At 53.4% G+C, this 7,714-nt stretch overlaps 1 protein-coding gene across 1 annotated transcript in view; it reads right to left on the minus strand.

The window, feature by feature from the left end:
- Csnk1g2 (casein kinase 1 gamma 2) overlaps positions 1 to 3,774 on the minus strand; it is a 29,444-nt gene extending 25,670 nt beyond the window's left edge. The window contains exon 1 of the mRNA XM_042697082.1: positions 3,672 to 3,774. The gene's annotated coding sequence lies outside the window, so the exon portion shown is untranslated. The remainder of the gene's footprint in view (positions 1 to 3,671) is intronic.
- Positions 3,775 to 7,714: the final 3,940 nt, after the last annotated feature.

The following is a 7,714-nucleotide window of genomic DNA, read 5'->3' on the forward strand; positions in this document are numbered from 1 at the left end:
ATCTGATCCAGTGAGGTGATCGGGTGCAAGGCAAGCCCACTCAATTAGCTTAGTCTCTGCCACGTTGAATATGCATTTCTGCAGTTAGCAGCTGGTAGACTCCACCTTAGCCAGTGCCTGTGAGTAACTGAGCTCTGCCAGGGTATCAGAATAAGGCCAGCCCCTGGCCCTGTAAAGCCAAAGCTGTTCCTGGAGGTTTACCTATACAGTGAAGTATTGCTGGCTTGGCTCAGTTGCTGGAAAGGACACAGAGGGGGGTGGTGAGCAGAGAAGACACCAAGAAGGTGGGAGCAATGGGGCCATCCAAGACACTTCCAGGCTTTCTCAGTACAGGACCTTCCTAGTTTCTGCCAGCACCTACTGGCGGCATGGGTGACTGAAGTCAGTGACCCCAGGTCATCCTCTACTGATAAGGGTCAGCAAAGCTCCTCTGTAAACAGAATACAGCAGCCATCTCACAAAAGCCACACAAGGTCCCATGCTCAGGAATTAGCTGTATACTCAAGAAACTCTTCTAGGGTTGGGAATGTGGCTTAGTGGTAGAGTGCTTGCCTAGCATGCATAAAGCCCTGGGTTCAATTCCTCAGTACCACATAAACAAAAAAAGCCAGAAGTGGCACTGGGCTCTAGTAGTAGAGTGCTAGCCTTGAGCAAAAAGAGGCTCAATAACAGTGCCCTGGCCCTGAGTTCAGCTCCAGAATGGCAAAAAAAGAAAAAAAGAGAAACCCTCCCAGACCAGCTTAGACACCCTTGCTTGACTTCCAGTATGTGGAAATGTCTGTGTGACTTCCTGCTGTGAGCCTAAAACCAACAAGCAACAACAGCATCTACCTGGGAGCCTGTACACACAAGCCAGCTAAAGCTATCTGGCAGAGCCAATGCCCAGCATGAGATGGCTACTGAACCTAATGAGGTATCAGCCATGTGGCTGAATAGTGAATAAAGCTACAGCTATTGCATCTTGCACAATTTCCAAACCAAGGTCTCCTTCACATGGGCCCCATCTGCCCTCCCAGATATGAAAAAGTCACCAGCTTGCAGAGACTGACTTGTCCAATGCCTCCTAAATACTCAAAACTATGCAGCACTTGACACCAACAGGACCTTCTCTCTTCCCCATCCTACCCATCACAACAAATCAGAGACTTGATGGACAGTGAGTCTTGGTAGATCAAAGGGGCTGATGGCTGCTCAATGGAGATTCAAAAGAAACAGCAAAAGCTACTTGCCAGTGACTCTGGCTTATAACCCTAGCTACTCAAGAGACGATAGAGCACAAACCTTGGCAAAAAAGCTCAGGGACAGTGCCCAGAGCCTGAGTTTAAGTAATAGGACCTACACCCATACACATCCACACAAAGAAAAGGGCAGCAAAGGCACACATTTCCCTCCATGGATACTCCAAGGGGAAATGCCTGCTATCCTGAAGCATAGCCTTCCTGCCTCTCATGTGGGCACCACACCTAAACATTCCCAAACATGAGTGGCTCCATGTCTGGCTGGCATACTACACACCTGCCCTGATTCCCAAATTAATGGCTGGCATGTTGGCTTCCTCAGTCTGGGATAAGCAAGGAGGAAAACTCAATTACAAAAACCTTACCTACTTCCTTTTGCAACACAGAGGTAATTACTGTATAATTAAAAAGGAGGAGAGAAGAAAAGTAATCAGTAATTCAAAGAAATCTGTCTGCACAAAATGCCGAACAATCATTGAGTGTGCCAGGCTAGTCTAACCTCCCAATGGTGTCCAGAGCCCACAGGAACAATCATCTCCCTTTCCCCTGAGAGGAACTGGGAAAATCAAATCAGACAGGAGGCCACTTGACACAAATTAGGGCAAGTTCCAACTAGACCCATGGCACAACTGTGGCCACCAGCCGACTCACCAGGGTTGTGTGTGTGTGTGTGTACGCGCTAGCAGGGAAGGAGGAGGAAGCCAGTGCCTCCTATATTTTACCCCATCCATCCCACTAGCTGGCCTCTAAGACCCTAGATCTGGCCATCCCCTGGGACTCCCTTTGACGATCCACACCCCTCCCATTAGCTCCAGGCATTAGAACTCCTCATGGGGGGGGGGGGGGACTAAACACAGCATCGGTGGTGCTCTGGAGACCCCGGGGCAGGCAGGTGTGCCCTGGTGCCTGAGTGCTCCTGTGCTGCCTGGGAACATCATCAGTCAGCACCACCCAGCTCTAGTGGAGACACAGCTGAAAACAAAAACAAACGACTAGCGACAACCTCAAACTTCCCCCTTTTAAACCTGTGGGGCCCTCACATAATCTGCTCTCTTCCTGAGGCCCCCTCAACAGGAACAACCCCACCCCCAACTTTTATTGACTACTAGTTTAGTTCCCCTGCGGGTGGCTGGGTTTCCCCTATACCAGGGAGGCCTTTGTACCTTTCCCATCAATCTCACACCCACCAGCTCCCAGAATCACCGCAGAAAACAGGACCAACCATGTTCCATGTGTCCCTGGAGGTGGGAACCGAAGACTCCAGTAGGTATTGCCCCGGAGGATAGACTTGCAGACATAAGTCCAGGCCTGGGCAATACCGTAGAGGGAACAGAAGAAAATGCTGGCCTCCACCTACACACCACCCTCTGGGCTGCTTCCTGCAAACAGTGCCATCCGGAGGCCAGTGGGATAAGAATCAGTTGCCCCTCATAGCTAGCTTTGCCCAGAATGCAACGGTCCCTGAACAGTCTCTCCACTCCCACCCTCTTATTGACAAAGTCATCCCTCAAGAAAGTTGAGGCAGAGGGGCCAGGCGGGGATTTGTAGCATGCTCAGACAACTTCACCCCTCCCTCCCACCCAGATCCCTGTGTTTCCGGAAAACAAAGCCGGTGGCCAGAGCGGAAGGGGGAGGGCGCAACCAACCCAACCCAACCCAGAGTTCCCAAACAGCACCCGCAACAGGTCCCCCCCACCAGACCCCCTTTCCCGCCAGTCCTTCAACTCTTTCTCTCAAAAGCTGCAGAACCACGAAGGGAGGAGGGAGGTACACCAGCGTGGGGAAGGGCTGGAAGAGGAAGGAGGAGCCAGGCCCAGACAGCAGGAAGCCATGGCACCAGGTGGGCAGAGTGGAGGAAGCCTAAGGACAACGGAGGGGAAAGTGGAGGGACACATGAAGGTGGGAGGGGGCTCTAGCACCGGCGGTGCAGGAAACTCATGGCTGGTGAGCTGGAGACCAAGGGTCAGTGGAGGGCAGTGGGGTCAGCCAGTGGGGGTCAACAGGGTGGGGTTTAGAGTGTGGTGGACAGGGGGCAGGGCCTGGAAGTGCGAAGCAAAGGGCCAGCGCGGTGGGGGCAGCCGCGATCCAGAACAAGGGGTCGGCGGGGTGTAAAAGGCGGTAGGGTCCCAATGTGGGGGTGGGGCTCAGGAGGGAGGGAGTGGAGTCCGGACCTCAGGGTCTGTGGGACCCCGAGAACAGCGCCGGGGATGGCTGGGAGTCAACAGATTCCAGAGCCAGGGTTCAGGCAGGGTCTAGGGGACGGTGGGGTCCCGAACGTGGGAGCAGGGGTCACGGGAGGTACCAGGAACCGGAGCTCAAGGTATGGGGGTGGCGGAGTCCAAAGTCCTGGGGTCCCGAGAGAAGGGCGGGTCGTGAGGGTGGGGTGGAGGTGGGGCTTGGGTCGGCTGGACGGGCGGGCACGCGCGTCGTTACCTGCGCTCCGCCTGGGGCCCGCGGGCGGTGGCGGCGGCCGGCCTCAGCAGCGCGGCGTCCCCCGCTCCGGGCCCCGCGCGCACTCGCGCTCCGGCTCCGGCGCCCGCTTGGGCCCCCGCTCCGGCTCCCGCGCCGCCGGGGCCGGCCTCGGCATGTTCGGCGGGAGGGCCGGGCTCGCCGCTCCGCCGCGCCCGCTCCGGGGCCCGCGCGCCTTACGCCGCCAGCGTCGGCCAGCGGGGGGCGGCGGCCTGCGCGAACCACTGCGCAAGCGCGGCTGGGCCGCGGAGCGCGCGCGCCGTCCACGTCACAGCGCGGGGCGGGGCAGGAGGAAAGCTAGGCAGAGGGCGCGCCGCTTTGCGACAGCGGAGGGCGCCGCGCGACGGTCGTCCCACTTTACGGCCGTGCCGAGGCTGCCTGGCCGCTGTCCCCCGGGACGCTGGAGGCGTGTGGCCGCTGGGGGTGCGCGCGGGCGGGAAAGAGGCGGAATGGCTCCCCAATACCCTGTGGGCGGACCTTCCGCCTTCCGCCTGGCCCCGCCCTCCGTCGCCATAGCGACGCGTGGCCGGGAGCCACCGGGCCTCCGCGTCTGTGTCGTCAGGGTCTCACCACCTGACGTCACAGAGGGTGGGGCCTGCGTGGGCGGCGGCTGGTGTGGCGTGGGGACGCGACTACTAGGTGCTTCGATTTCCTGGACTTGGAGAAGAGGAGAATCAAAAACAGTAGTTTGCACCGCAGAACAAAAAGCAACGTGTATGCATATATATAATTTATGAGTATAGTGTAGTCCGTGCGCACCGGGTAAAGAGCCAGACCTAGGCTTCTTGGTAACAAGAGCCGGAAGATCACTGCAGAAGGGTGGGTGGTCCCCAAGGTGCAGAGGGTTACCTGGAGTAAGCAGGATTACCTGTGAAGTGCCTTGCTGAGCCTCCCCTGCTTAACACAGGCCCCACACCCAGTAAGCACTCCATGGCAGCTTTCTAATTGTTTGCTATGCCTTGTCTGTCTCCTGCACTGAAGAAAGAACTTCGGGGGAGTGGGTGACTGGCCACCACACAAACACCCCCCTCACCTCCCAGTGAATCCCTGTTCTACACAAGGACAGAGCGGCTGAAGAGGAAGGGCAGCTGAAGACTCATGGCCTTCCTACTTACCCCACTACCTCCCAGGTGTGGGCATGGTATTTGTAAAGTACAGAGGAGACAATCCATTCAAATATGTATTAAGTGCCAGCCAATGGCTCTGGGAATAGAACAGTGAGTGAGGCTCTTGGCATGGCTTCCAGGGAGTCCTCAGTCCTTGGGGGGGGGGGGGGAGGTGGTGGAGGAAGAGGCCAAAAGAAAACTAAATGGTAAGATGGTTTCAAATGACACTAGGCTAGTTAATAGCAGGGTGCCTGGGGAGGACTCCTGGGGCCAGATGGCCAGAGTAAGCCAGACCCTAAAGGCTAAATGCCAGATGTGATAAAATGGAGAGGATTCTTGCTTTCATACAGGGTCTTTTAGGGTTGAAAAAAAGAAATGGAGTGGGGCTCTAGTGGCTTATATCTATAATCCTAGCTACCGGGGAAGCTAAGATCTGAGGATCACAGTTAAAAGCCAGCCCAGGCAGGAGGTCTGTGAGACTCTTTTCTCCAATTAACTAGCAAAAAGCCAAAAGTGAAGCTGTGGCTCAAGTGGTAGAGCTCTAGCCTTCAAGGGAAAAGCTCAGGACAAGGCCCAGGCCCTGAGATCAAGCCCCATGACCAAAATCAAACCAACAACAAAAGGCTAGGAAGGTGGCTCAGTGGTAGAGTGCTTGTCTTGCTTGTATGAGGCCCTGGGTTCGATTCCTCAGCACCACAGAAAAAACTGGAAGTGGCACTGTGGCTCAATACTTGAGCTGAAGAGCTGAGGGACAGCATTCCAGGCCCAGAGTTCAAGGCCCATGACCGAGGCCCAGAGTTCAAGGCCCATAACCGACAAAAAAAAAAAAAAAAGGAAAATTTGCCCTCATCTGTATACCACATCGGGACCTGTCTTATCAGGTGGGCAGAGAATGCACAATTATTCTTCTTTTTCATCTTTGGTCCAAGATTGGGATTCAAACTTGGTATCTGACACTTTTATTCGTTGGCTAGTACTCTACCAATTGAGCAACACCTCCAAACCCTCCTACCCCCCTCTTTTTTTGTGCCAGTACTGAGGCTTGAACGCAGAACCTCATGTTCTTGCTTGGCTTTTTTGCTGGTCTGGTGCTCTATCACTTGAGCCATACTTTCACTTTCAGCCTTTTACTGATTAATCAGAGATAAGAGTCTCACAGACTCTTCTGCCCAGCCCTGGATCCTCAGATTTCAGCCTCTCTGCCTCTCTGTCTCTCTCTCTCTGTGAGTTGTAAGCATGAACTTAGGGCCCGCGCCAATTTCGGTTTTTGAGTGGTTAATTGGAGATAAGAGTCTCATGGGGACTTCTCTTCTCATGCTGGCTTTGAACCTCGATCCTCCAATCTCAGCCTCCTGAGTAGCTAGGATTACAGCATGAGGCACCAGCACCTGGCAGGATATACAGTTCTGAGAGAGGATTTACTCCTACGTGATAGCTTTGGGTCCCAGAGGACTGAAACTCATCCTCTAGTGTCCTTTGGGTATATGTGTTTGTGACTATGAATATGTGCCGAGTATGCTTTGGTTTGGATATTGAATGAGCCTCAAAAGCCAATGTGTTAAAAAGCCTAGAGCTATTTGGAGATGATAGGTTCTTTGAGACACAAAATCTTGGGGGTCTAGGAGTGTCCTAAAATCACTGGGGCCTAAAGTCACTCTATACAACCCTTCCTTCCTTGCTCTCTCTCTACTACTCTCTGATTCCCTCCTCCCCTCATCAATGCTGTTCCAAGTGGTATGGCTGGCTGTGGAAACGGGTTTCATGGAGGGCTGGAGTGGTCCTTGTGGATGGTACAGTGTACTATGACTTCCTGGTGTGTGGGGGGGGGGTGTGTAGGTGTGGGGGAAGTGTAGGGGTGTGTGTGCTGGTACTGGAGCTTGAACCCAAGGCCTGGGGACTGTCCCTTAGTTTTTTTTCTCTCTCAAGGCTGGCACTCTACCATTTCATCTATACTTCCAGTTTGGCTTTTTGCTGGTTAATTAGAATTTGAGTTTCACAGACTTTCCTGCCCAGGCGGGCTTCAAACTGGGATCCTCAGATCTCAGCCTCTTAAGTGGCTAGGAATACAGGTGTGTGCCATGGCACCCAGCTACTCATTGGTCCTTCATCTTGTAGAGTGCTGGTAGGAAGTTTCAGGAAATGAAGGAGCTAGCTATGGAGGGCACTGTGCAGGGACAGAGGGCTCAGAACAGGGTAAAAACTGACCATGCAGTTCTACAGAAGATCTGAGTAGACTCTTCTCAGCTCCCCTGGGTGTCTCCCACCCAGGATGTCCACCCCTTAAGCCCACCTCTGTAGACAGTGATATTGCAGCTCCAAGGAGGTCACCTTAAGTCACCAATACTGAAAGAAGAAGGAAAAAGTGGTCTTTTAAAAGGGTGGATGTGCAGAGATAGGAGGATCAAAGTCCAGGCCATCCCAGAACAGAAAGTTCAAGAGACCTTATCTCAAAAAGTAGGCTTGGCTGGGTATGGTGGTTCAGGCCTATCTGATTGGGATGATTGTGGTTTGAGGACATCCCTAGGCAAAAAAAAAAGTTGCTAAGACTATACTCCCCCCTCTACTTGTAAACAAATATCAGAAGCCTGTCATCCTAGCTACTTGGGAAGAATAAATAATAGGATCACAGTCCAGGCCACCTTGAGTATAAACTTGAATCCTATTTGAAAAATAACCAAGCTGGGCACTGATGGCTTACACCTGTAATCCTAGCTATTCAGGAGGCTGAGATCTGAGGATTATGGTACAAAGCCAGCCAGGGCAGGAATGTCTGTGCGACTAACAATTCCAATTATTCACCAAAAAAACAGAAGTATAGCTGTGGCTCAAAGTGGTAAAGCACTAGACTTGAGAAAAAAAGCGCAAAGACAGTATTCAGGCCCTGAGTTCAAGCCCTATGAC

This window comes from Dipodomys spectabilis, unplaced genomic scaffold, assembly GCF_019054845.1.
Source record: "Dipodomys spectabilis isolate Male_0828 unplaced genomic scaffold, ASM1905484v1 ptg000215l, whole genome shotgun sequence".
Classification (NCBI taxonomy): domain Eukaryota; kingdom Metazoa; phylum Chordata; class Mammalia; order Rodentia; family Heteromyidae; genus Dipodomys; species Dipodomys spectabilis.